This window comes from Amblyomma maculatum, unplaced genomic scaffold (genome assembly GCF_055883805.1).
Source record: "Amblyomma maculatum isolate TAMU_Amacu unplaced genomic scaffold, ASM5588380v1 scaffold_18, whole genome shotgun sequence".
Lineage (NCBI taxonomy): Eukaryota > Metazoa > Arthropoda > Arachnida > Ixodida > Ixodidae > Amblyomma > Amblyomma maculatum.
Genome location: NW_028146743.1, coordinates 4,848,021 through 4,873,625, shown reverse-complemented (window position 1 = coordinate 4,873,625; position 25,605 = coordinate 4,848,021). Strand labels below are relative to the sequence as shown.

Genomic DNA, 25,605 nt, shown 5'->3' with positions numbered 1-25,605 from the left:
CTACAGAAAAAATACCTGTAGTTTGTATTTTGTCATATTATTGGCATGCCATCATTATGTTGTCTATCTGTCTTATGTAGTGTGTCACATGTTTGTAGTCTGTCTTTTGTAGTGTGTTGCATGTCTACAGTCTGTCTTTTGTAGTACTATCCTTCTGTAGTCTGTCCCCTGGTGTGTAGTATTTGTGTAGTGCAGCGCATTTCTGTAGTCTGCCTTGTTAAGCAGCTGCGATTAATAAATTAACATGCAGCTGCAGAGAAGCAGTCCAGCTCTGCATTCCATGTATTCTTAAGTATGGCCATACACATCAAAAACACCTTACTTGGGGCAAAACAATTTATTAGCACAATACCCCCAGCTGATGACATTCCTTTTCTTCTGCTTGTGCAAGTTCAGCATGCCCTAGCTGAAGAAAATGAGAAGACTGTGAGACTGCATGCCCATAAGAAATACACGCAAACTTTGCAGAACTCATAAGTATGCAATGTGTCAACAAAATGTCACCTAGCTGTGCAGACCACTGCAGAATTTGGGAGACATCTGTTGACTGTGACAACACATTTTGCATGCACTGCATAGCTCGAATGACCAATTATAAAGAAAACTACATCATTTTTATAATAATATGCTTCCTTGATAACAAATAATAAACCCTCACCTATCCTGATCTTGTGAACTTAGCAACTTGGTGAACTTGAACTCTGTACGGTCCTAGCAAAAATGTGCATAGCTCCAATGGTGTCCAGTGCTTGTTGGTCGGAGGCACTTATTTGTGCACCAATAATACAGACCTCAGGCGTTCGCAAGTCACATATATGAGCTATGCAATGCTCGGTAGATCAGTGGTGCACGAGATGGATGAGAGGCGTTAGGAGTTTTTTCCTGCCTACTGGCTTGTAGTTTGCTGACTGCATTGCAACAGGCGATGTTCCTTTTGCTCGCCTCTCACTGGCAACATATCAGAAGAGCTCGACAAGGAAGACAATCACCCCACCCATGATGACAATCATTGCCTGCTACTGTGATGCTGAACAAATTATAACAGCCAACCACTTAATTCTGCCTAAACTGGACAGAGGAATCAAACGTGACCATGAGAAGATATTTACCACCGCAGGTCACAGCCCTTCTCGCCAGGTACCTTGCCACCTTTTTGTGGTGCTTCTGCAACTCATGGGCAGGGCAGGCCTTCACCTTGAGGTAATGCCACAGGGAATCTGCAAAATTAGGTATAATAGGTATTATCAGTGTGCTTAATATCAATATTGCAATCTGACTTGGTACAAAGCTACAAACACACATCCATAACACTACAGTGCAGATACAACCTGCAAAGCAACATAAGCACAAAATGAAAGCAAGAACAATGTATGCAGCATCAATGACCGATACAACTAGACTATTTGTGCAATTACTGTAAGATGGGGAATTATAACCATGTGGATGACAAAAAATTTAATGCAATTAGAAATTGTGATACTGTTCGCACTATATACTACAGAACCTAGTGCAATAAGCACTGCAGGGTAACTTTGCATCAATTATCGACATCATAAGGCTGGTTACTTCCACTGTAGGACAAGGTACATCCCTTAGCAAAAAGTGCGTTTGGAATACACAGTGGCATATTTTTTATGCATTTTAAATGTAATTTGTATCCACGAATGCACTCAAATTATGTTTGAAATATGTTCATCAAATTCTTTGGTGAATATTCAAAATGCAGTTTTAAAATGTGTCAAAAATATCATATATGAAAGTTCATTTTGAGTATAGTTGAAATACGTAAAAAATACATAGGCTTTTTTTACATACTTAAAATAAATTAAATATGTACTCATGCAAATATGAAATAAATTTGTCTGAAGTACACTTCAGGTATAGTAAATGGGGGGCCCTTGAAAATATATTTGCAGCACACTTCAAGCATCCTTAGAAAAACCATGCTTAAATTCATATTCGGGGCAGCATCTTGAAAAATATTTAAAATGTACTTTTGTTAATAGGAAAGCAATGTGCCTAAAGTATACTTCTATTATGAAAATGAATAGTCCTTGAAAATATATTCGAAGCACACTTAAGCTGCCTTCATAGATCAGTGCTCGAAATCATATTTGGGGTAGCATATTGGCAATGACCTAAAAATGTATTTCTGCAAATATGCAGTTAATTTCTCAAAAGTACAATTCTAATAAATGGAAACTGGGGGGCTACATTTAATGATCATTAAACCTTGTGCAAAAAAATGCATTGTAACAATGCCATGTGGACTGGCCACACGTGCGCATCTGACCAGTGATGCGGTTGTTAGCTGGAACGGTCGGGTAACGTGGCCGCGTGAGACTGGCATTCGGCAACGCATCATGGTACCCTGCCAGCCACCAGCCCGTACGTTATCTGACGCAAGCGCTCAGTGCTCCAAGCCACATGCAGGCGATGCACGCTGCCGTCCCACACCTCACTGCCAGCCATTGGCATTACAATGCCGTTCATGTAGGATGCTCTTTTTGTTTTATTTTTTCCTGTCATTTTTGTTGCCGTCCGTGTGTCCACTACATCCTTGCCATGTGTGTTCACGCTGTCTGTGGCTCCTGGTGGACCTAGGGCCACTAAAAATATCATAGACATTACACTACCTAGTCCTGGGTGCTTTTTTAAACACATAAAGCAGTGTTTCAACTAGTGTGCACAATCCATATTGATTGCTCAACCTTTAATTCTAATGAAATATATTTTTGTTGCATGTGCAACAAAGATATGTTCACAGAAACAGTGTTCAACAATTTTTGAAATTTTAATCCAGCAGAAAAAAATGACACACATATGTGCTAATGCACTGTATGGTGACAAGCAAAATGCATATTGTTGCATTCACCCACAAGCTCCTGTTTCAAGAAACTACCAAAACGTTCTTGCACAAAGTGAGTAGGTCAGTCTCGCATAAAATAACTATTTTGCACTTATTTACTCATTCTGGAACACCAACAACATTGACAGTTTCTTTCCAAATTTTGCATGGTTTTAAATACTGATAATGATCAAACTGAGCTACATACATTAAACTGACAATCTTTCCCAATATTTTTCGCTTAAAAGGGATTTCTTGCTACTGCGAGTCTGAATCTCTGGCCATTAATGAGCTGGTGGCCAAGCAGTGCTGGATTAAGTTGTGGGCTAAGGAGGCTGCGGCCCAGGGTCTTATCTCCGAAGGTAGGAGGAGGGGTCCAATTTATTCTAACATGCTTAAATATGGAATGGCAAATAACGCAACTTATGAAAAACAGGTATGAAAAGGAAAACAGAACAAGACAGGGTCCCTGCTAATTCACTTATTTGTTTAGCAACAGGGGAGACCTTGTCGAACTGCAAAACAGGAATTCCCCACCATTCTCGAAGGCCCCTTTCATGTGAGGTGATCTGCACCTGCTTATATTATCACAGAAGTTTTAATAGTTTCCCCTCCATCCTGTTACTGTGGACTACATGGAAAAAACGTAATTGAAGGAACTGATGAAAGTGATTTTTTTTCCACTGCCACCTTCATCCCTATCACTATTGCCCTTATCTCTCAAATAGTTCCATCTGCTCTTTTCTGCTGCTTTAGGGGAGGAAAATGGGCTGTCAGAGTGAGTGCCGGACTAGTTTCTTATGTGTTACTTTCATGCCTGACTGTTAATGGCATTGCTTCTGTTCTGTGTGGTGCCAAACTAATGCATCACTCTCGCACTAATCGCAATGATCACATATTTTCTTTCTTTAGTTTAATATAGATAGAATAAAATGGGGCATACTGCAGAAGTGTAGGATAAAAGTGATTAAGGACAAAAAAAAGGGGGGGGAGGTGTTTATGTAAGTGCTTTACCCAGGGCCATTCTCCTTAATCCGGCCCTGCACCAAAAAAAAGTAACTCTGCAAAAGACATTAAAAAATTAGCGTTCGAAACTCAGTCAGGCTGAGCGAATTGTGCAGTTATATTCATCATGGTAAAAGAGAACAGCTTTTCTTTATGCCCTCTAACCTTCCCAACAAGTGTTTGTTGCTATCTATAGTTGTTCCTTCCTGCACATAAAAAAAAGGAATTTCTTATCTGGCATCTTTATCTTAATGCATCTGAAAAAAGCTATGGAGTTTCAAGCTCCAGACTCGCTGCTTCATCAAGCAGGCATGGCTGAAATTATATATAAACAAAGTGTTGAAACTTTACGAATAAATAGAACCACAGAAAAAGTGGGAATCATGACTCGTGTGTCCCTCTGCCACTAATGAGCTGCTCAGTGACATATGTATCATTGTGGGACAATAATCGTGAAGGTTGCAAGACATTCAAAAATTTATTACACATTTTAAATCAACAAAGAATAGTGACTGCACAAAGAAAATAATAGAATCAAAATAAAACAGCACCTGTTTTACAAATTGAAATGAGTAAGAATACGAGCCACCCATTAGAATCAGCCAAATGACACCCGAAGAGCAATGAAGTCAAAACAATAAGCTTAGCCCATTCATGAAGCCAGAGACAACCACGGCTTCATCTTGTGTTATGAGCCTTTGTTTTAGCCATCCTGTGTAGTTGCCTGTAACCCAGTTGTTTGAGCATCAAAGATAAAAATTTAAAACAGTTAAATCGAGTAGGAGGTGCAAAAGGTTTTGTGCACAGGTGGCAGTTGGAGACGAGGCTTATCCAGTGCACAGTGCAAGAGTGTGTTGCAGTCTGCACATGGGAGGATCCACTGCAGTTATAGCTACGGCACTTCATACTTGGTTCCCATGAGTAATTCCTGGGTTTGAGTCCACTCTGCCCCATTGTTTCTTTTTAGTGTGAAAGCACTACGAGCAGACACACAAGCATTAGACAATTTGGCTAGGCCCTGAACCGCTGGATTAGCTTTCACCCTAACAAATGTATTCATGTTCACATATGGCACAATAAAAGACACTAACTTCAAAGCATCCTGCCCATTTGTAGCTTGCCATATTTGCCAAAAGCCAAGACAGTCAAAGCCTAAGCAGCTGATGCCCACCTGCCACCTTTGCCCTGTTACTTCTGCCATAACACTCAACAAATGGGAGGAAGCTGCTGGCTTGGAAATCGCTGACAAATTTTGTTATGGAGACGAAATCATCTACAATATTCTTGCTAAAATTGCCGCCAACTGACCCTGCCACTCTGTCACTGATACAACAGCGCTAGCCAACTTCGGCAGCAACCCTGCACAGAACATGCAAGTTCCAACTCTGGATTTTCAAAATCGGCAAGCCCCGCTGCCTCAAGCATTCACAAGTGCAGTGAATGTTATATGACCATGCTGGACTCCTTGATTGTGACTTTCAATGGCAAAAGAAAGTTATTAATGAATAGATGTCAAGATGATCATAAGTATACCCAACAGCTTGCCTTTTCAGATCACTTGCCCCCCTCCCTTCAGTTTTATATCACCCTTTCAAAGCATGATGCTCCAAGCCTTCATTACCATTTCAAAAGCTGATCAGAGTGGAAGCAAGTGCGTATAGTGCAGTTCGGCAAGCAACTATTCCTTATAAAGGCAAGATCTTGTCAATGTGTCTGAGTAAGCCAGCAGCGAGGAATTCACTTCACCAAAGACAAGATATCTGGAACGTGCCCACTCTCATTAACTGAGGAAGATATATTAGTAGCAGATTTAGGAGGAGGAACATTTTTCATTTATCCCTTTCTTCCCAAGTGGAGCCCTGTGTTCAGTGCTCCATGTGCCACCACTTTCCTCCAGGCCTATTAGACTACAATTGTAAGAGGTGCAAAAAAAAGAAAGCAAAAATGGCCAGAAAGTGCGAAAAAAAAACAGAGAAAAAATAATGGGAAAAAGAAGATGCACAGAGAACGCATCCATCACTACATAAGATTTAAACTGTACCCAAATACTCGCCAAGCAGGCAAAATTGGGAAAGATGTAAGAAAGGGTAAATGAAGCACAACTATGAATACATACCTCATAGGATTGAGCCACTTGACAGAAAAAAAAAACAAGCTCACTTGTAACAATGACAAACTTAGCAGGGAGAAGGAAAATGTACATATATATGTATGCATACTGTTAGAAAAAGAATGAGCAAAAATGACAAATGTAAAAGTAAAGGCATTAAAAAACTCAGTAAGCATCAATGACTGGAAAACTTTCAAAATGCATAAAGCTGCTCAAGTGGAAACAAGGAGTGAAAGAGGAAACCGACACTTACTAAAGGCAATGCCTATAGGGAACCCAAGCTCAAATTTCGCCGCGCGATGGCAGCGTCGCATTCCTGCAATGGTGGCGAAATGTGAAATGATGGGACGTCGCCGGAGCAGACACTCCGCTAGCTTCCTGTGCACGTGCGGCGATCGAGTTGCGCCTGACGGTTATTTGGTGATACAAAAATGCTTCCGCTGATGCGAAACGGAGGTACTAAGTAGCATTGTGTCATGGGTAGCCACAATAGTAAGCGAAGCGCCAAAAGACTCACGTGTGGAACTTTGCAGATTTCATTGGAAGCGTTTCCACAAGACCTGTTTTCCAACCGCATGACAGCATTCCGAGAAGTCTCGCGTTCTTTGTGGAAACGAAAAGGGCCAATTTTCCCCTTCTCCATAAACTCGGAAATGTTCGACAGTTGACAAAGACGTCTTAGAGAGGCATCAAAAGAGTACAATGGTTTAACACCATCCATACGAAGTGAAGCGGGTAGAGGATTATCCTGCTCTTCTCTCCGCGCGTGTCTTGCTTTGCCGATTTTCTGTGCTCTCTCCCTGCTTTGCGAGTGCTCTGAAAGCAACCAAATCAACAGATGTTCCGCGATCGATAATGATGTGTGAATGTGTCCTACAACCAAGAAAATATCTAGGAACGAGGCTTTTTTTTGGAGGGTGGGGGTGGAAAACATGCTTGACTGAGCCACTTTTACAGATTTCCGCAAATTGGCCAATAAATGAACCAACATTATTATTATTCATAACCAAAATATGTTGGAAGTGCAATACAAAAGCGATCCTAGTTATAGCTCGATTGACACTACTCGCACGGAGGACCCTATTCGCGTCACAGGTTTCGTAAATGCAAACCCAATATAAATGAAGCACAACCATTTAGTAAGAACCGAAATAAAGCACGATTGTAGTACAAGCTTGGATTTCACCTTCCTTCCGAGCCAGCGAGCCGGTTATGTCGCGTGCAGCGCGCGGAGCACGCATGTGCTTTTGAGACTGCTAGCGTTCGTGCCTTTGAAGAAACATCTCCTTCGGACTATAGCTTATTCTTCTACTGCAAGATTTGCTTTAGTAACATCGTAATAATAAATACAAAACTGTATATAGATCTCATTGCTACAGGCCAAAACAATAATCAACAAGCGAACAACTTTATCTCGAGAGTACTGTCAATACTTCCGCAGTTTTTAAACATATTATATACGACAATATAGTTGAATAGCTGACTTACCTCGAGATAAACTTCCTACGTTTTCGCTAACGTGGGAAACGCATTCACAATCAATATTTACTCATCGCAGTCTGTCGTCTGCTCTACAGTGCTGACGTGAATAAAAATTTTCTCGCCTATAATTACGTTTCCTCCATGGAAATACGCTGCAGGTTGCCCAATAATCAAGACGGAAGGCAGGCGGCATGTTGCGATGCGCCTGCGGTGGTGCATTAGGGTGCGTGCTCGTTCGAGAGAAAGCGCGCGGCGCAAGTCGCGAAGGCAGCGAGCAGAGCCGGCGGCGTCCCAGTGTGTGTTTTTCTGCCACAGATGGCGTTGCCCATCAGGAGCCACAGCGCTGCCCAGCGATGTTTTGGGAGCCTATTGCATCAATCCTGCAGGCTTCTGGAGCTTAAGCCTCAGTGAATAACAGTGCACCACAGAGGAGTTATGAAATGAATCGACACAACTCGTGTAACTATTGTTAAAGCATCTAGCAGAGCTGGTTCAGTCTAAAGGAGTAACTCAGACCTGCACATCGCAGCACCACCAGCAAAAAAATAAATAATAATAGAAAATAAAAGAAATAATAATAAAAAGAAAAGTGGTATGTCCAAAGTAACTATTTGCTAGACAAAGAAGCAGGAGCCCTCCTCTGTACAGAGCATGGTAGGGGTCTGCAAGGGGTCTGACACCTTCCCATTACCTAGCTCTGTCTTCAAACCTCTTTGGGGTGCAGGTGATCTTTATCGGAGGTGAGATGGTCAACACCAGACTATTTAGCTGAGTCAATTGTTTTCTACCTAGGGCAGTCATACTCGCTTTCTAGCCACAGTTTGAGTAACTGTCACATGACACCAAAGCAGGCACAATGTTGGTAATCGGGAATAAAACCATCCACCACATCAAAGTGAGGTCATGGCAAGGCAAGGTCCCTTGACGCTACTAATAAACAGGCACCTAAGGTGTGCCTTTTCTAGCCACTTCCACATGCTTCACAACAGTCCTGCACTCTGCAGCAGGATCTAAATATTCCTAAGAAGAACACTCTCAAGGTTCGGATAGAGGCAACATTAATACCGAAGAAAGTAGCAGGTGGGACAGTGGCCGATGCAACTCAGTTGGAAGAGCACCAGATGCGATATTCGGAGGTCGTGGGTTTGGTTCCCACCATGGGCGCGTTGTTTTTCCTTCTACTTTGTTTATCTTTCCCCTAAACAGATTACATTACTAATTTATGTGATTACCGAAGTAAAAATTAAAAAAAAGACAAAGTGCAATCCCCAATACTTTCTTTGGCCTCAAACTGTTGGCTTCTTTCCTTCGAGCCCCCGGGGTAGTGACACCAGCCACACCCATATAAACCATTAAACTCTTAAAAGTACTGCCTACAAGTCACTGGTAAGGCCTCAACTGGAATATGCGTCTGCAGTATGGGATCCGCATCAGCGGTACCCGATTGATAAATTAGAAGCTATACAAAACCGCGCAGCCAGATTTATATCAAGGCAGTATTCCAGACATGCCAGCATAACACAGAAAAAGAAACACATAGAACTCGAACCGCTACAGATAAGGCGCCAGAAGCAAAGGCTCAAACTTCTGCACTCAATATACACCGACACAACAGGCATTGATAAGGAAAAGTACCTAAAAACAGCCCACTATATTTCTAACAGGACAGACCACACTTTTAAAATTCGGGAAATGGCGTGTAAAACGAACTACAAAAAGTACTCATTTTTTCCACGTACTATTTCTGAATGGAAGAAGTTGCCAGCTGATGTGAGTGTAGACTGAGATGTATTTTTATGGCTAATCAATGATTTGTGATTTTACTGTTGTTCCTTCAAACTATTATTGTTGACCGAATGCATTGTTGTTCCTCTTTTATTTTTTTTTAATTCATTACTCCTTTGTCTACCCCCCCCCCCTGCTTTTTTTGTTCTTTCTCTCGTGTGATTTCTTTTGTTGTTTATCTGCTCGTCACTTTAATGTTGTACCCACTCCCCTGCTATAATGCTTCGGCGCTGCAGGGTGTACTGAAAATAAATAAATAAATAATAAATAACTGTTTATAATTTCTGACTGCTGAATGAATGGAATCCACTGAACACGCACCTGCAAATACCCTTATTTGGACCTGTTCTCCATGTTTAACTTATTGGAAATCCTAAGGAAAGCTCCTATAGCTCCTTTGCAAAGGGTGTAAAAAGAGTGGTCATGTTTGGCTTTGAAAAACCAAAACAAAGAGCAGGCATAAGCATGTTCTGCTTTCACACTGCAAGGTCCAGCTCAAGAATATCACACTGAACTGGCCAGATGTCAAAAGTAAATTTTTAAAACACTCTAATCCTATCTGTATTCCACTATAGTGAAATATTGTGAGTTGAAAAATCAGCCGACAGCTTGGCATGTTCTATGCCATCTACTACATCACTAATCACACTTCCTCTGCTTCTTTGCAGAAGCAACTTCAAGTGTTGCTGCCCAAGGATTCGTTGAAGCTGCTCTTTCAAAGGAATTACAAGGAAGGAAGAACAAAAGGTTATGTCAATATCCCATTCAGAATTCTCGCAGTGAATCTCAATCTGAGCTGAACTCCCAAGTACCTGGTACAATCAAGACAATAGAAGCGGTTCTCAGCTTCAGGAATGTGTGCACCCAAAGCTTTGAAAAGCAAGTATATTTCAGTTTTTGAAGCTTTTCCTGGGTAGATGATATTCAGCAGGTCCAGCGGGTCTGTGATTCCTCTGGTTGCTGATTTTATGGCGCATCACATAGCACACGAGAAGGGCTGCAACTTGTGTCCTCTCATCAGCAACTTGCAAAGTACTTTGTTGAGCTCTGCAGTCAGCATCCTAAAATAAATGAGATATTCCACAAATATTAATTGGGGGAAAATGTTAGTTCACACCAAATTTCCCTACAGTCCACTTATACATATAAATGTCAAATAGCAGAGCCTGACTGATACAATGACAGGTGTATTTTACTGACTAACAGTGGGATATGGTTCCTTCTATGATAAATTCCATCTTTTTACATTTGTTAGGGTCAGCATAAAGGTGAGCATGTACTGAACATGCAAGCTAAAGAAAGGTTATCTGCCCAAAATGCTTAACATTTGCCCTTCATTCAAAGCTTTTGGTGTCAAGATGAAATTATCCTTTGCAGCTATATAATCATAACTCAATTTTGAACTACAATTACTGTATACTAAAAGTTGCATCCTTCTAATTTGTGTTCTATATAGCATTTAAACATTCAGCATTTCAGAAATAAACATGCTTACTTGAGAACCTCAGTCTTCTTCAGAACCTGAGCTGTCTACATCATTTGGCACAGGGGAAGGTACTGGCACTTCTTTCTGCTTTGATAAAAAAAATGTGAGTCCAGAGGAGAAAATCTTGCCTCAATCAATAAGAACTTAGCCCAGCTTTCCTTTCTGAAATTTTTGAAGCCTAAATGTTTATATCATAGTAAGCTTCATGAACAGCACAGCACGCCACTTACAACTATTAAAAGACTAGCATATTAATAAACGTTGCATTGTAGTTCCATTAAACCAAGGAGGGGGAGCAGAAAAGTGGACACAAGAGATCCAATTTTTTTAAAAAAGGAGAGGATGGCCACTACATGCAATTCCTTTTTATAATCAGTCTATAAGGCTTGATAAACATGTAAAGACACAATAGCTATCCTTGCTAGTTTCCTATTTAACTAAAATTTGTTCAGTTACTTTTTAAATCTTCACATAAAGGCTGGTTCACATGCAAGCAATTGAGTGAACTCAGTGGTCAGCAGCATGGACATAGCAAAAAATTTCCAACAGGTTGGAAATGGATAGCTCAAGCTGCCGTGACAGCTCAAAAGTCTTTTAGTTACTCCGGCAGAAATTGCTGGGCTTTTCACTTGCATGTGAAACAGGCTTAAGTGCTCATATGGCAGTTATAATTTTAAATCAACTGTTATAACTGAAACTGATTGAAACGCCCACCTAAAGCCATATATGTACACACTTCAGATGTTAAGGGGAATCAATGGAAGGAAAAGGCCAAATGCTATGTGGTGTACATTGGAAGGCCAAGTTTGCTAGATGGCCGCTTGCCAACTGCAAGCAAAAAAGTGTTCATAATCTCAGTATCTGGAATGATATTCAGCCAGGAAGAGCACCTTTTTTAGTAGTCTTGGCGGCATTAGAGTTAAAATCAGCAGTTCTCCAAAACTAAGCATTTAAATAACTAAATGTACATTAGAAGAATGTAGATCTTAAGTGACTACATTGCCATAGGTCAAGCCACGGCCGCTCAATGGAGGCGCACTTGGGTGCGGCCCGTCGCGTCGCCCAAAAGAGCCGTATTGCGCCTAGTTCTCATCGCCACCGCTGCGGCGCCACCGCTCCGGGACGACTCCGGGCGGAGAGCAACGCGCAGCGGCCGTGGCTGTGCTTTCGTGTCCGCGCGGTCGGCGTTTGCTCAATTTAGGATTATGAGCGGCATTTCACACATTATGCGATGCTACGTGCAAGTTTGCTATTGATAAGGTGATAGCGGCAAGTCATCATCACTAGGCTTTTCCAAGTGATTCGTGGTCTTCCGTTTACAACAAGAACGAGGCAGTCGTGTGCTTCGCTGATTGCGCACCCATTTAGTTGCGTTTCAACCACTGTAATAACGTATTAGATATTACAATTTTGAAATCTCGACACGGTTTGGGGCCATTTATTCAGCGTGCACTTTTCTGGAAACTTACAATTCAGGACGTAGCGTTCAACATTACTGTTCAGCCTGTTCCTCCGTTTTCACTGGAAATAATATTCAAGTTGGTACCACCACCAAAACATACTAACACAAACTGTTGCAAAAGAAACAACACAAGACAGCCAGTTCAACGACACGCCCGCAGGCTCAGGCATTTTTTTTTTCTCGTTTGATTATGAAGCCGCGTGATGCACAGAAGACATGCAAGCTTATTTTACAAGCGAAGAACTTTCCTCAAAAAAGATTTATATGCAAGCGTGATTTTTTCCACTGTCTGATTGATGTTGCCTGTCCAGTAGGTCAGCAGTGGTCGCATTAGTGTGGTTAGGTCCTTAGTGTGACTGCGGTCTTCTCTCTCGCAAATCAACTCCGTAAACTGCACAAAATAGGGAAGAAGGGATGAAACTAACATTCTGCGTAGCTTGCTGCTTCTTATGACCCGCGGGCACTTCATCACCTTGCTAACAAAGGTGCATGGTGATTTTCAGATAGCTTAGGCGTCCATCATCAAGAATTTTGATAAGTCCAAGGTTTTGCATTAATCGCAAGGCACAGTTAATAAATGGATGGGGACTAATAAAATAAAATTATTGACAATCTAAAGTAAGCACTACAAGTTATTTAAACTTTGGTAATATATAAATATTGGAAACACGGGCAGGCACTGAAAACAGAATGAATAAAAATGTTTCATGACATTCTGTAAAATTATTCGTACTTTCTCTTCAAATGGACGTGCAAGGTAACCAGCCAAGAATGCAGTCGGTGCTAACTCTATCTCAGCTGCTGGTTCACACCACAAATGAATGAAAACAAGCTGACTCGAAAACTCTCTCGCAGCAGACGTGATATGGCAGTTGGCAAGGTTGGAGTTTAATAATCACGAATACCAAGTTTTATAGCTGCGTAATTGTTGATAGGTTCATTTGCAGACTTTGGTGCTTGCAATATGCCAGCCTGCACAAAGCATGGCAAAATGTGTACAATTTCAGTCGATATATATATATTTTTTTCGCTAGTGCATCCTTCAGTATTTTCTCCGAGGTGAAAACTGCAGCCCTTGCGTCAACTTTGTCGTTCCCGCCTTTGAATTGCCCTAGGCTGCTAAAAAGCGATACTATAGACCCGCTTTCAGAGCCTGCTATAGGGCGTATCGGAAGCTGAAAATAAGATTCGGTTAAATGCAACGCACTGGTAAGGCACACAGAAGAGATTGTTGTAAGATACTTGATGTGATCAAGAAGGTACTTAATTTGCACCACTGTGGATCTGGTTGTCATGATTGTTGCTTCGTACGTTTGTTTGGTTAGCCTTTGCTTCGACGTGCCTCCTTGGACCTGAATGTCTTCGATATGGCAAAGTCCAACTCTAACCAAGAGAGTCGCTCGTCATCTGACAAATAGAGCGGCTCCTCTTGGTGTCTCCATGGCTTCACTTATGCGATATTGGGCAAGGCATACCATTTTGATATCATAGTCATAAAAGTAATCGTGGCGGAGCTATCTTGAAACACACACGCTTCAGGATGACACAGGGGGGGGGGGGGGGGGGGGGTCCAGGAGAAAATGAAGTGTAGCTATTACAAGTGGGGAAAATAAAGCTATTAACCTGCGCACATTAATTTTTTCAAGGTTGTTTAGCTCAACATGAGCCCGCGTGAGTAACTTAACTTGTAATGTGGACAGTTCGGAAACACGGAGGGGACAGCTGAAGGAAGCAGGATCTTCAGCTTTATGTTCTTCCTGCAATCGTCATCTGTGAAGTGCAGTGAGTATACTAGTGACTTGTCACTCGGCTCCCACCGGCTTCCTTTTCCATCCTAGCCCTCCCAAAATATGTTTTTTCAGCCATGTTGCTCGACGTTGTGAATCGCACGGGAACTCATGATAACCGATCTTTTCTTGCTTTCGTGGTGCACAGCGGCACACAGCAGTTGCCTGGCATACGCTTAGGACGCTGTTGACACAGGCACCGATGACACGCATGCAGAACTATCAGAACCACGCGGTTATGCTGAGTTGTCAAAACGATAACACGCGCCAACATAGCCAGCGCGCTCCTTCCGCGTTGTCTGCTCGTCCGTGCCGGCGGCGCCTTGTCACGGAGTGGTGGCGCCCCCGCGGAGAATCACGGCGGAAACTGTAACTTCTCCCAATACGCGCTTCCCCAGGCATTGAGGCGCGACGCGACGGGCCGCACCAAGTGTGCCTCCATTGAGCGGCCGTGGTCAAGCACTCATCTTTTATGTCTTTTATGATAACCTGAGTCTCCTAACATAGCATCCTATGGCAGACACGAGCAATTGTGTGCAGCGGGAGGCAATTATGGCATGCTCTTGTTTCAGCAAAAACGTGAAGATGCATGTGGTAGCACTGACTGATCATGATATTGCTTCTCCCAGAGCCACACATGGCTCCTCCTAATGGTGAAGCTATATACTTACACAGATCTGATTCTGCTGAACAATATTTAATTATATATGATTCTGCTAAACAATATATTTTTTGCTTTCACCTTATGCAGCTGCTAAATTAGAGAAAAGAGCAATTCAGGCCCCACCAATCTTGATGCATAGAAGGTGAAAAAGCCCTGACTAAACCTTGAAGCATATTTTTGTTTATCCACTTCCCTCCAAAATCACAGTGACATACCTCTCTAAGTCACTGAACTGCTTTTTGCATAATTATTGCAGGCATTACTGATCACAAAATGTCACTCTCGGTAGCACGAGTGACACTCAAGCTGAAAGAAAACTAAGAAACCTTCAGCATGGTGCATCTCAGAGCCACATCGCTATTCATGCAACAATGTGACAAGGGCTTAAAGTGCTGTTTTGTGATATGGGTCAGGTAGTAAAAGGTGGGAAAGAAAAAAAAAATAAGAAGTATATGAAGAGCCATTGAATTTCAGTAAATCCATACAACTATAGGTGTCATTGGCATTATTATTGTGATTTCAAAGTCATCAATTAAGCTTGACAGAAGCAAACTAACAAGCTTTAGTGAGTGTCTTATATTTATTGATGGCCAACCTCTGATAGGATGTCCACTAAGCATGGTAAACACACTTGATAACACTGTGTATTTTAGAAACTGCAACTTGGCAACATTGGAAACCCTGTCCCCCTACAGGTACTTTCATTTTTCAGCTTTTGTCAAGCCATTTCCTTGCTTTAGCAGCAACTCAGCCACTAATTGCTGTTTCTTGCAGACAGCGAAGTGGCGCTGAGACTGTCAGTATTCAGAGCGAGAAATGGATTTCAAACCTGCACAGTCCTTTCTCCATGAATGTGAACATAATACTACGCTTTCATACATAGTCATCTTGATTACTGCATTACGACTTAGGATTTCGCATATCCTTCACACGTGACATCACACCACTACAACACATACAAAACCAAGCTTTACGTATAATTACATGCAACCCATACCGTGCCAATATTCCAGAGTTTTTTCAGAAACTTAACATTGTTCCCATCTCTGCCTTATGTATAACTTAGGCACTTTCACATATTGTTTTGTTAGTTACAACAATCTTCTCTAGTTTATATATCGTCAAGATCTTACTGACCCCAATACCACGGGATTTTCATCAAGAACTAATTTTCCCTGTCAAGAGTGCGCACTAATTACCGTAGTTGGATTCACATCAGTCAAAGCATGGAATAACACACCTCTGGACATCAAATCAAGCCCTTCGCTACATTTGTTTACTGGCACTCATATTGTTCTTCTATTCTTCAATCATTCAGTGCCATCCACTAATGAAATACTTCATACACACTCTGTAAAAAGTTACGTTTTTAACTTGTTTTTTGCACGTTTACTTGTTTGTATTAATATTTGAATAATAGATACTTGTACTCTCTTGTATTATTTTACACTATGCTACTGTTCTTCCTTTGATTTTCTTATGATATGATAATACTTGTTCTGCCTACGGTTACATCTAGTGGGGTATTCTATAATTTAAGCATAAATTTTTTCTATTGCCTCTCACATTATATTTGTTATAACACACTATATTTCTACTTTGTACATTTGCTGTTACTACTGCTCCCTTTCATAACACGTTCTAATTAGCTGAAGAGGTCCCAGTACAGTACATTTGACTATATGGGACTCCTTTTGTATTTATCATGTATGTAATACTATCGTATGTGCACAATAAACTTGACACTTGAAAAAAAAATTGAAATCTTGGACCCTGCTTGCAGTTTTAGTTTACATCTTTAAACCTCAATGTTTGCTTTCTACTTACAGCACAATAGGTTACAAAAGAAAACAAGCACAAGAGCTACTATAACACTTCCACAACAAATTCTGAGACAGGCCAAACTAAAATATTACAATTTTACCTGCACTGTTGCCAGCTTTTCCAGGAGAGTGTCGTGCACATCTGTGCCTACTGGCAAGCAATATCTTGCTTTTGCTTGGTGTAAGAAAGAAGGGTTATCGGTTATCAAGTTCACACTTTTTAGTGGCAGCTCTAATAGGACACCAAGCTTCTCAACAGAGAAATAAAAGGTATTTTGAAACATCTCAAAATAAAGACCATCAAGAAAAGAATGCAGTGTGAGATATCATGTGTAAACTATGCTAACTTAGTGTGAACCATGCTGAAAATTAGATACTGGATTATATGAATCGAGAAACTCCGTACTGTACGAATATCAAGTTCCTTGTAGTGGGGGCAAATGAAAAAAATATGTAATTAAACAACACTGACAACTTTGTGCCATGAGCATTTCCTTTCTCTGCCAAAAGCCTTTTTCATACCTGGCATCAATCCAGCCTCTCCGTCCTCGTCTTCATCAATGCTCTGTGTAACCTGGTGACAAAGAGCATAGATGTTAGACAGTACATCAGCCGACTTTCATGAAACATCAGGCATGCCATTAACATACATTCAAGTAAAGCTTAGAATGCAGAGGTCTAAGCAACACGCTAAAGTGCATGTAACCTCCCCTCCCTTTCCTCTCTCACACACACACAGTGGTCCTTCCTACTATGCTATATATCTAATAATGTAAACAATATATCCTGCTTAATGTTAACTGCATGGAACTAAAAAAGTATGTGTTAGTGCAAGGATGATGAATTACTTTTGCAGCGCACAGAACCCAAACACAACCTTTATCAGACGTGGAGGTAATGCATAAGACTAGTCCAGGACTCACACTGATATGGCCCATTTTCCTCCCCCAAAGCGGCAGAGAAACATTGATGGAACTATTTGAGAGACATAGGGTGATAGTGATGGTGGTGGCAGAAAAATATTTTCCACATTATCTCATTTATTGTGCAGTTCCATTTTTTCGATGTTGTCCACCACCACAGGACTGTGAGATTGACATTAAACCATTAAAATCATTTCTCCAGTCACTAAGCAAGTGCAGATCACCTCACAAAAAGGGACCTCCTAGAAATCGTTTTTGCATCTCGACAAGGTCTCTCAACAGCTAAACAAAGATATTGTTACGAAGCGGCAAGCCGGTGAAGACAGGAGACAGAACATGACCGATGACGATGGTAGATGACGTTTAATCAATGTTCGCGGGCCTAGCGCGAGCGCTCCTGCCCGTGCCACTGCCCGCTTCTTCTTCTTTGTCGTCCGTAACATGACCCGGGGCCACCGAGCGATCGTCCCGATCGTGGACGAGGAAGTTTAGTGATGTTAATGATTTTATGGCATGATGATGGGCGTGTCTGGATGCTCGAAGAAGAGGAAGAATAGAACGGCTTGCCGGTACGATGTCTGATGCGTGGGTGATCCGCCTCCCTTGGAGCTGTCAACCATCCGTCACCAGAGTCCATGGGACCGATGGCTCGAGGTCACGTCGGGCAGCTTGGGCGGGGGTTGCGTGTTCGTGTCGATCGGTTCCTTCGGGTCATTCGGGTCCTTCATCTCGGTTCTGATCGGTATGTCTCTTCTCCTTGTCTTCCGGTCCGGGCTGGGGGCTGGGTGGTGGTAGTTGTTCAGGTCTGGGCTTGAAGGGCTGGGGCGAAGCTGCTCGGCGATGTCCCTGGGCCCTCGGTGATGGTCCCGGCTTGAAGATGGCGTCGATGCTCCAAGGCGAGGATGGGTATGCCATACGCCGCACCTCCAACCAAATGTTACGAAGCGGCAAGCCGATGAAGACAGGAGACAGAACATGACCGATGACGATGGTAGATGACGTTTAATGAATGTTCGCGGGCCTAGCGCGAGCGCTCCTGCCCGCGCCACTGCCCGCTTCTTCTTCCTTGTCATCCGTAACAATATTATTCGGGGACCCCATCTCCTCGTTCTGGTTTTCTTTCTAAGTGCCTGTTGCTGGAAGTTCCATTATTTGTGATTTCATATATGATGCAGCTTAAACAAAACCCTCCCTCCTACCCTCATAAGTTGCAGCCCACTAGGAGCAGAGAGCTTATTTAAGATGACACTTAGCCTATGAAGGTATTGTATGGAATACTAGTACTGTGCCAATTACTGTAAAAGGTTAATAAACATGGCGTCAGTGTAAAGTCCAGCACCCAGGCAGTGAGAGATTCAAAGTAACAACTTCCAGAATATTTGGCGCACTTATAAAGACCCCCCTCCATCTTTTTTTTTCTTTTACGATCTCCACTGTGCACACACTTATGCAAATGAGACGCTATTCGAAGACCGCGCTTTCCGACCCCAGAACTATTATTAGACTCGGCTCTATGTTTTCAAATGAAATAAAATAACACCATCATCTTCACTGGTTAGACTGAACAGTAAGCCCAGATCTGAGGATTCTGTCTGCACGTCCTTAGCCAACCGAATTCAAACGTATATATTTACCTCTCCCGCCAGCTTGTACTACTGCAGAGTTGTCGGTGGAACTGTCGTCGTCTGAGATCTCGCCAAACTGCAGGGACGACGTCAGAAGTTCCACCGCTCGAAGAGGCACGAGAGATCTTGGCAGCCATGTGCATTAATTCTGAACCGCCGTTTTTTCGTTTTTCTGTGCATGACCACATATCTTGCTCAAGGTGGCATTTGCACCTTAAAGGCATAGCGCACGTTGTTCCACAGGTCCACAGTCCCCCTTTTGTCACAGAGCACACGTCCAATAAAACTCGGCCAGAATTCGTCCTGCCTTTCCACATTATCGAGGAAATTTGAACCTGAAACAGCTAGGCCTAGGCCTTCCCTTGGCACAGTGGTGTGTATCTGTCGGTAAACTCTATGGATCTATGGTTTGTTGTGGTGATTAAATAGATAGCTGCCACATACCTGGCAAATAGTGTAGACCATGAACGTAAACGTACATACCACTGAAATTAAGTGGTACTATGCGCCAGCTACTTTTTGTATTTTGTGAAAACTACCATGGCAAGGGCCCCTGAAATGCCATTTACAGCCGTATTTTGATGCTACATGTGTTTAGAGGTGGTCTTAGTGAGCATCGAGATCATATTCAAAAAGCTCTGCGTGTTAGCTATAATTTACAAATAATTTTTGAAAATTGCCGCTTGCAGCCGATGTGGGTGACTCACCACCGTGCGTTTTCAGCCGCCCAGCCCATACGACATCATTGGGGTTAGCGTTATCATTGACATTGGCCATATGACGTCACATGTAATTTTTGCAATTATAGATTTTAAAATTAGCACTATTCTTCCTGAAAGAAGTATTTTATTCGTTAGTTATCATTGTATATTAAAGAAAGGTAAGAATTCTGCACGCAACTTGATGGAAACGGAACACTTCCGGCCGAGAGAGATCCGTCTGCTCGCAAAAGCACGTATTGTTCAGTTGTCAGTCTTGAAATCTCGCGATCCCAACTACTGCTGCTTTTTTTCTGGTCTGCAATAGACCACCATTGCTGTGTAGTGGGCTGTAAAGTCGAGGACAGGAAAGATGTTATAATGCGACATCGTGTCCCTACAAAGCAAGGTGTCACGTGGGAAAGCTGGCTCCAACGCATCGGGCTGTCATTGTCGGACAAGCGCCAGGAGCTCAGAGTTTGTGGCCGCCACTTTTCCCCTGACGCATACCAGTACAATCCCAGTTAGGCGCAGCAAACTTGCCTCAACGCGAGACGACAACGCCTCAAGTTTGACACTTTGCTGACGCAGTTTCTCCCTAGAATGTTAAGTTTTCTGGGTTGCGAGTTATTGTGGAAAAACGCGTAGGGGGGCATGGCTCGGAGTCTCGCATGGAAGTGCATGAAGCCTAACGCAAGTTTTGCAGGCGCAGATTCCTTCCACACAAACCACTCTTGCGAGAGGACCACAACAAGTTAAGGCGCTGAAAATGTATGAAAGGGAGCTCTCGCCCTGCGGCGCGGGGATAAGGAATAAAAAGAAATAAAGATAAGGCGAGCTGCGCACATGGAACCATGAATTAACATACATTAACGTGTAAACGATCCCAACAATCGCAGTATAGTTTGCCTGGGTGGTGCAGTGGGTTAGGGTGGTCGACTGCTGTGCCCAAGGCACAGCGGCCGCTTTTCGACGGAAGCGCAAGCAAGGTGCCCGCGTACCAATGCGGACAAAAGTAAACGGAGCACGCTTTTTCTTCTATCATTTTTCACTCGGTGCATATTTGAAACTGGTAGTCGTGGTATGTGTGGACAGGTAGTAGTAACAAGTGCCCTTTCCCGGACAAATATTTCCTGATCTCCAGTGCGGAAGGCATCATTTTAATTTGACTGAAAAAGCCTAATTACTCCGTTTACTTGCGTCCGCACCAGTACATGTGCTGTGCGGTGTCACTCAGTGCTGTGTGGCGTCTTGTCTGAGTCGAATTAGGGGCATTGCACCCCATAAACCAAACCTTGTAATAAAAAAATACCAGCACACTTATAACAATACAGACCAACTGCACCCCCCCCCCCCTCATCCACCTAAAGAAATGCTTATTTTACAGTGCGTCCAGTCTACTCTTGATCTTTGCCTTTTAACACCTGATATGCATGTCTTTCTCATTCATGAAGCAGAAAGTTGAAGGGGAAATTGGCTCGTTATGATACAATTAATGAAAGGAGCAACAGTCAAGTCCAAGGTAAATGTAGTTTTTTTTAATACATTTGTGGTTGATATTGATCAGAATTAGTCCTGTAACGATTTTAGTGAGAAAGATAATTAAATACAAAGTGGAAGGAAAAATAAATGCGGTATATAGATAAAAAAAAGTATCCCCCATGTTTACCTTGCACTTGCAGATTGTTGGCTCCTTTCATTCTCACTCATGTGCTGAATAATAAAATTGCCATTAACACAAAGTTGATTACGCACAAACTTCCTTTGTTTTCTGAGCATGGCTAACCGCCATCGCCAGGAAGCCCAAAAGACCTCAGCACTACACAGGTTTCCTCCGGACAGGTTAGCACTGTGATCACGGTATTAATAGCAATGTATATATACTTTTATATTTATATTTATGTATATTTAGGCTACATATATAACTTTGGAATATGTTGCACACAAACAAGATGGCTCTACTGCTAGAAGCTATAGAAACTAGTACAACTGTTGCTAAGTCTTTATGCTTTCATGCAGTTATGTGTTCAACTATTGCTTCAGGCATCTACAGGAGGTGATCCAAATACCGCAGCTCTTCCTGTAGAGGTGAGAATATTTTGGATAGTTCATTTTGTCCAGTGGATGATGCAAGTCTTGACATATGTACATGCTTAATTTTCAACAGTACAGAACATCTTTGTATTATATTGCATATGACGAAGATATAGAAGCACACTACATTTTTAGTCTGTGCTTAAATTTTCTTCTCTCTGTTCGTGCTGTTTTTCCATTGAAATGGATGTCACCTAACTTTTCATCTACTGCAGTAGGGCAAAGTAGTGCATGTTCACAATTATTTCAGCCAAATCAGATGCAGACTTGAACTTTCAAATACCATGCAGTTCAACAAATAATGTTGCAAAGTTCATCTAAAGTCCTTGCTAGCTTCATTCTTGAAGTGTTTCAAGACAGGATCAAGACTGCAATGCCCACAGTGCATGGGATGGAGGGCTTGGCTGCAATATGAGAAATGTAGTTTTGCAAGTCGTGCATAAACAAGCACTTAACGCAGTGGTGACATAGCATCTATATCATAGCCTCCTTCCGTGTTCTTAGGAGTGTGCATGTTGGGATGTGAAGAATAAATGCAGGATGTCAGGAGCCATTAGTCTGCTTCCCTGTAGTGTGCGGAACGTTCATAGTGGGGCCAAGAAGCAGAAAAGGGAGTTGAAATATATCTGAATTATGGCATTCCATACTAATAATGTAATTAAGTGAACAAAATGCAAAGCTGGGAGCTTGATTAGAAAGGGGCCTATACCGGGCTACGGTAGCTTCATTAGGAAGTGCTTGGTACCCTTTCCTGTGGTCTGGTAGTTACTGCTATCACTGGCTGAATGTTAGAACAGAACTTCTTTCAGCCACTTTTGTGCATTTGCTGACTATGACAGGCAAGGAAATTTGTCATTTCAGCACTGTTCATTAGGCAAAAAAAGAAGAAAACGTGATGAAATACATAGACATGACATGTATGCTACGTCACCTATGTGTCACATGTTCACTCATTCAAACCTGCAAATACACCCTCCCCGTGACACAGTCCATTTGAGTGGTAGCATTCATAACTCTCATGCATGGCTTGACATGATTAAGGATGTGGTAATACTCACAATGGGTCAACAAATATTGCCTTGATGAGTCTATAGAGACCATGCCTCATACATACTTGCACACCCCTAATCTCGAACGTAGTGTTAGGATATTCACAGTTGCTTCAGGTAGCAAAAGGGCAATTTTTCCTTACATAATATGGTCATGTGTCTGCCTAGTGTACATTAGTACTGTCTTTAGAGCTACTACGGAGCCATCACATGCACTTTGCTGTTTAATTTTGCACAAATATTTGAACAAGTCACTAAGATGCAAAAGGATATTTGATTCTGTTGTGAAAAAAATATATGTTGCGTAGCCCTAAATTGTACCTAATTTGCCATGGCATTTTTCTGTTCCCTGTTCATAGAATGAAAAAAACAACAACTGCATACCTACTACAAACTTTGACAGCCGCTTTATTTAGCAAATTTTACAGCCAAGACATTTCGAGAAGAACATCCATGGCTGCTACATATTAATTCATAATATTAGCAATCACATGCACCAATCGCTGATGTCACTGCACTTCTTTTTCAGCGACCATCATGATGAAATGGCTCAGTCAGCGATTGAGGAACCCCTCTACAAAGAGCGGAAATTCCTTGTCTTTGAGGGTTGCCTACAGCAGCTTCTTGAGACCAGCACAATGTGCGGGCAAACAAGAACCCTTTACTTTAGCATAGTGGGAAGCTTTGTGACTGTGAAGGGGACATGCTCACTGCAGCATTCTTTCCTCTGGAAAAGCCAACCACTGAATTAAGGAAAGGCAGCAGGAAATGTCCTCCTGGCTGCAGGCATCTTGTTCTCTGGCTGCGGTATAGCTTCAGTTCTTCGGTTTCTGCAATCCATCCGGGTGCAAGGCATCACAGAGAGGACCCGCTACAACTACCAATGGGCATACTTGCTACCTGCCATAAATGATGTTTGACAATAAGGATATCTCATACAACATTCAAGTCAAAGTATACGTCATTAACTCGATAACTAGATGTTGCATCCTTTCATGACAACTTGAAGCTACAATTCAACATATAAAACATATAAAATGCAGCATATATGCAATAGCGGAGGCATTGCAAGGTCGCCAATGAGCAAGTACGTGAAATGTGGTACATGGTGGTGCATGTGGCACAGAAAGGTGACACACGGTAATTTTGTGTAGATTATCGCCACTTGAATTCAGTCACTAAAAAGGACATATATCCGCTTCCCCACATTGATGACGCCATCAACTGCTTGTATTCTGTATCATACTTTTCATCTGTAGACCTACGCTCAGGATACTGGCAAATGCCAATGCACCCAGCAGACAAAGAGAAAATGGCCTTCATCACTCCCGATGGACTCTGCCTTTCGGCTTGTGCAATGCACCAGCAACATTTGCAAGATTCATGGATTCTATACTGGGTGGTCTGAAATGGGAGGTCTGTATGTGCTATCTGGACGAAATAGTCATATCTGGCCGGACATTCAAAAAGCATGACTGCCTAGTCCTCGTGCTGGACCGCTTGCACCAAGCTGGTCTTGTTCTCAATTCAAAGTGCCGTTTTGGTGAGTGACAGGCGTTGGTGCTTGGTCACCTCGTCAAAGCTGATGGCATCCAGGCTGATCCTCAGGAGGCCGGCGCCGTTGCCGCGTTTCAGCAACCTCACAATGTGAAGAAGCTCCGCAGTTTTCTTGGGCTATGCTCATATTTTTGACGCTTCAACCCTCGTTTTGCAGATGTTGCCTACCCGCTCATGTGCCTTACTACATGAAGACTCTCCATTCCAGTGGACATTTGAATGCGACTCATCTTTTCTGACAACTGAAGTTCCTCCTAACATCACATCCTATTTTACGGCATTTCAACCCTTCTGCTCCAACTTCAGTGCACACGAACGCAAGCGGCATAGGCCTCAGTGCTGTCCTCGTTCAGCGCTGTGACGACTGCGAATATGTGATTGCTTAAGCCAGTCGGACTCTAAGCAAGACTGAATGGAACTACACCATCACCGAGCAGGAATGTCTCGCGGTTGTTTTTGCCGTGCGGCGGTTTCGCTGCTACCTGTACAGAGAGCCTTTCTTAGTAGTAACCGAACACCATTCCCTATACTGGCTACTCAATCTACGTGATCCATCTAGTCGCCTAGCCCGCTGGGAACTTCACTTGCAAGAATACGACTACAGCATTTCATACAAAAGTGGCCGACGGCACAGATGGAGACTGCCTCTCCCAGTTGCCACTTGCCACGACAGAATGCGACACGGACAACTTTGATCATTACGTTGCTGCTTTATCTCCGAGATTTCCAGATACTCATACCTTTCGAACAGAAGAACAGACCGACCAGCATCTGGAGTCATTCTTAAATGCTGCTCAGGACCCAACCTCGAACAGCAGCTTTTGCCTATGTGATGGCCTGCTATACAAGAAAGTTTACTCAGACACTGGCCTTCGGTTCCTGCTGGTAATACCTGAAATCCTCAGTCTCTGTTTTAAGCATCATGCATGATGATCCAGCTTTGGGACACCTGGGATCTTCAAGAACTTTGTACTGCACTCAAGAGTGATTCTACTGGCCACGGATGCACCATCCGAATGACCAGTATATTGCAAGCTGTCTTCAGTACCAGTCGCATAGGTCCTACTGGTGTTGCACCCGGAATGTGGTGCCGCCCAAGGCTCGTTTTGAGAAAGTTGGAGTGGAGCTTTTGGGCCATTTTCCAGAGCCGCATGGAGGCAATCGTTGGATTGTTGTATGTGTGGACCATCTTAGTCGCTACTGTGAG

General features: G+C 42.6%; 1 protein-coding gene across 3 annotated transcripts in view; it reads right to left on the bottom strand.

The window, feature by feature from the left end:
• Positions 1–323: 323 nt before the first annotated feature.
• The window catches only part of LOC146171734 (uncharacterized), a 102,875-nt gene continuing 77,593 nt past the window's right edge, over positions 324–25,605 (bottom strand). The window contains exons 3-5 of one of the 3 annotated variants that reach the window (XR_014702788.1): positions 16,975–17,026; positions 10,726–10,803; positions 9,997–10,291 (exon numbers count right to left, since the gene is read on the bottom strand). The gene's annotated coding sequence lies outside the window, so the exon portion shown is untranslated. Of the gene's footprint in view, positions 407–1,109; positions 1,218–9,996; positions 10,292–10,725; positions 10,804–16,974; positions 17,027–25,605 lie in introns of those variants that run through there. The other 2 variants (XR_014702787.1, XR_014702789.1) reach the window with 2 other exon arrangements.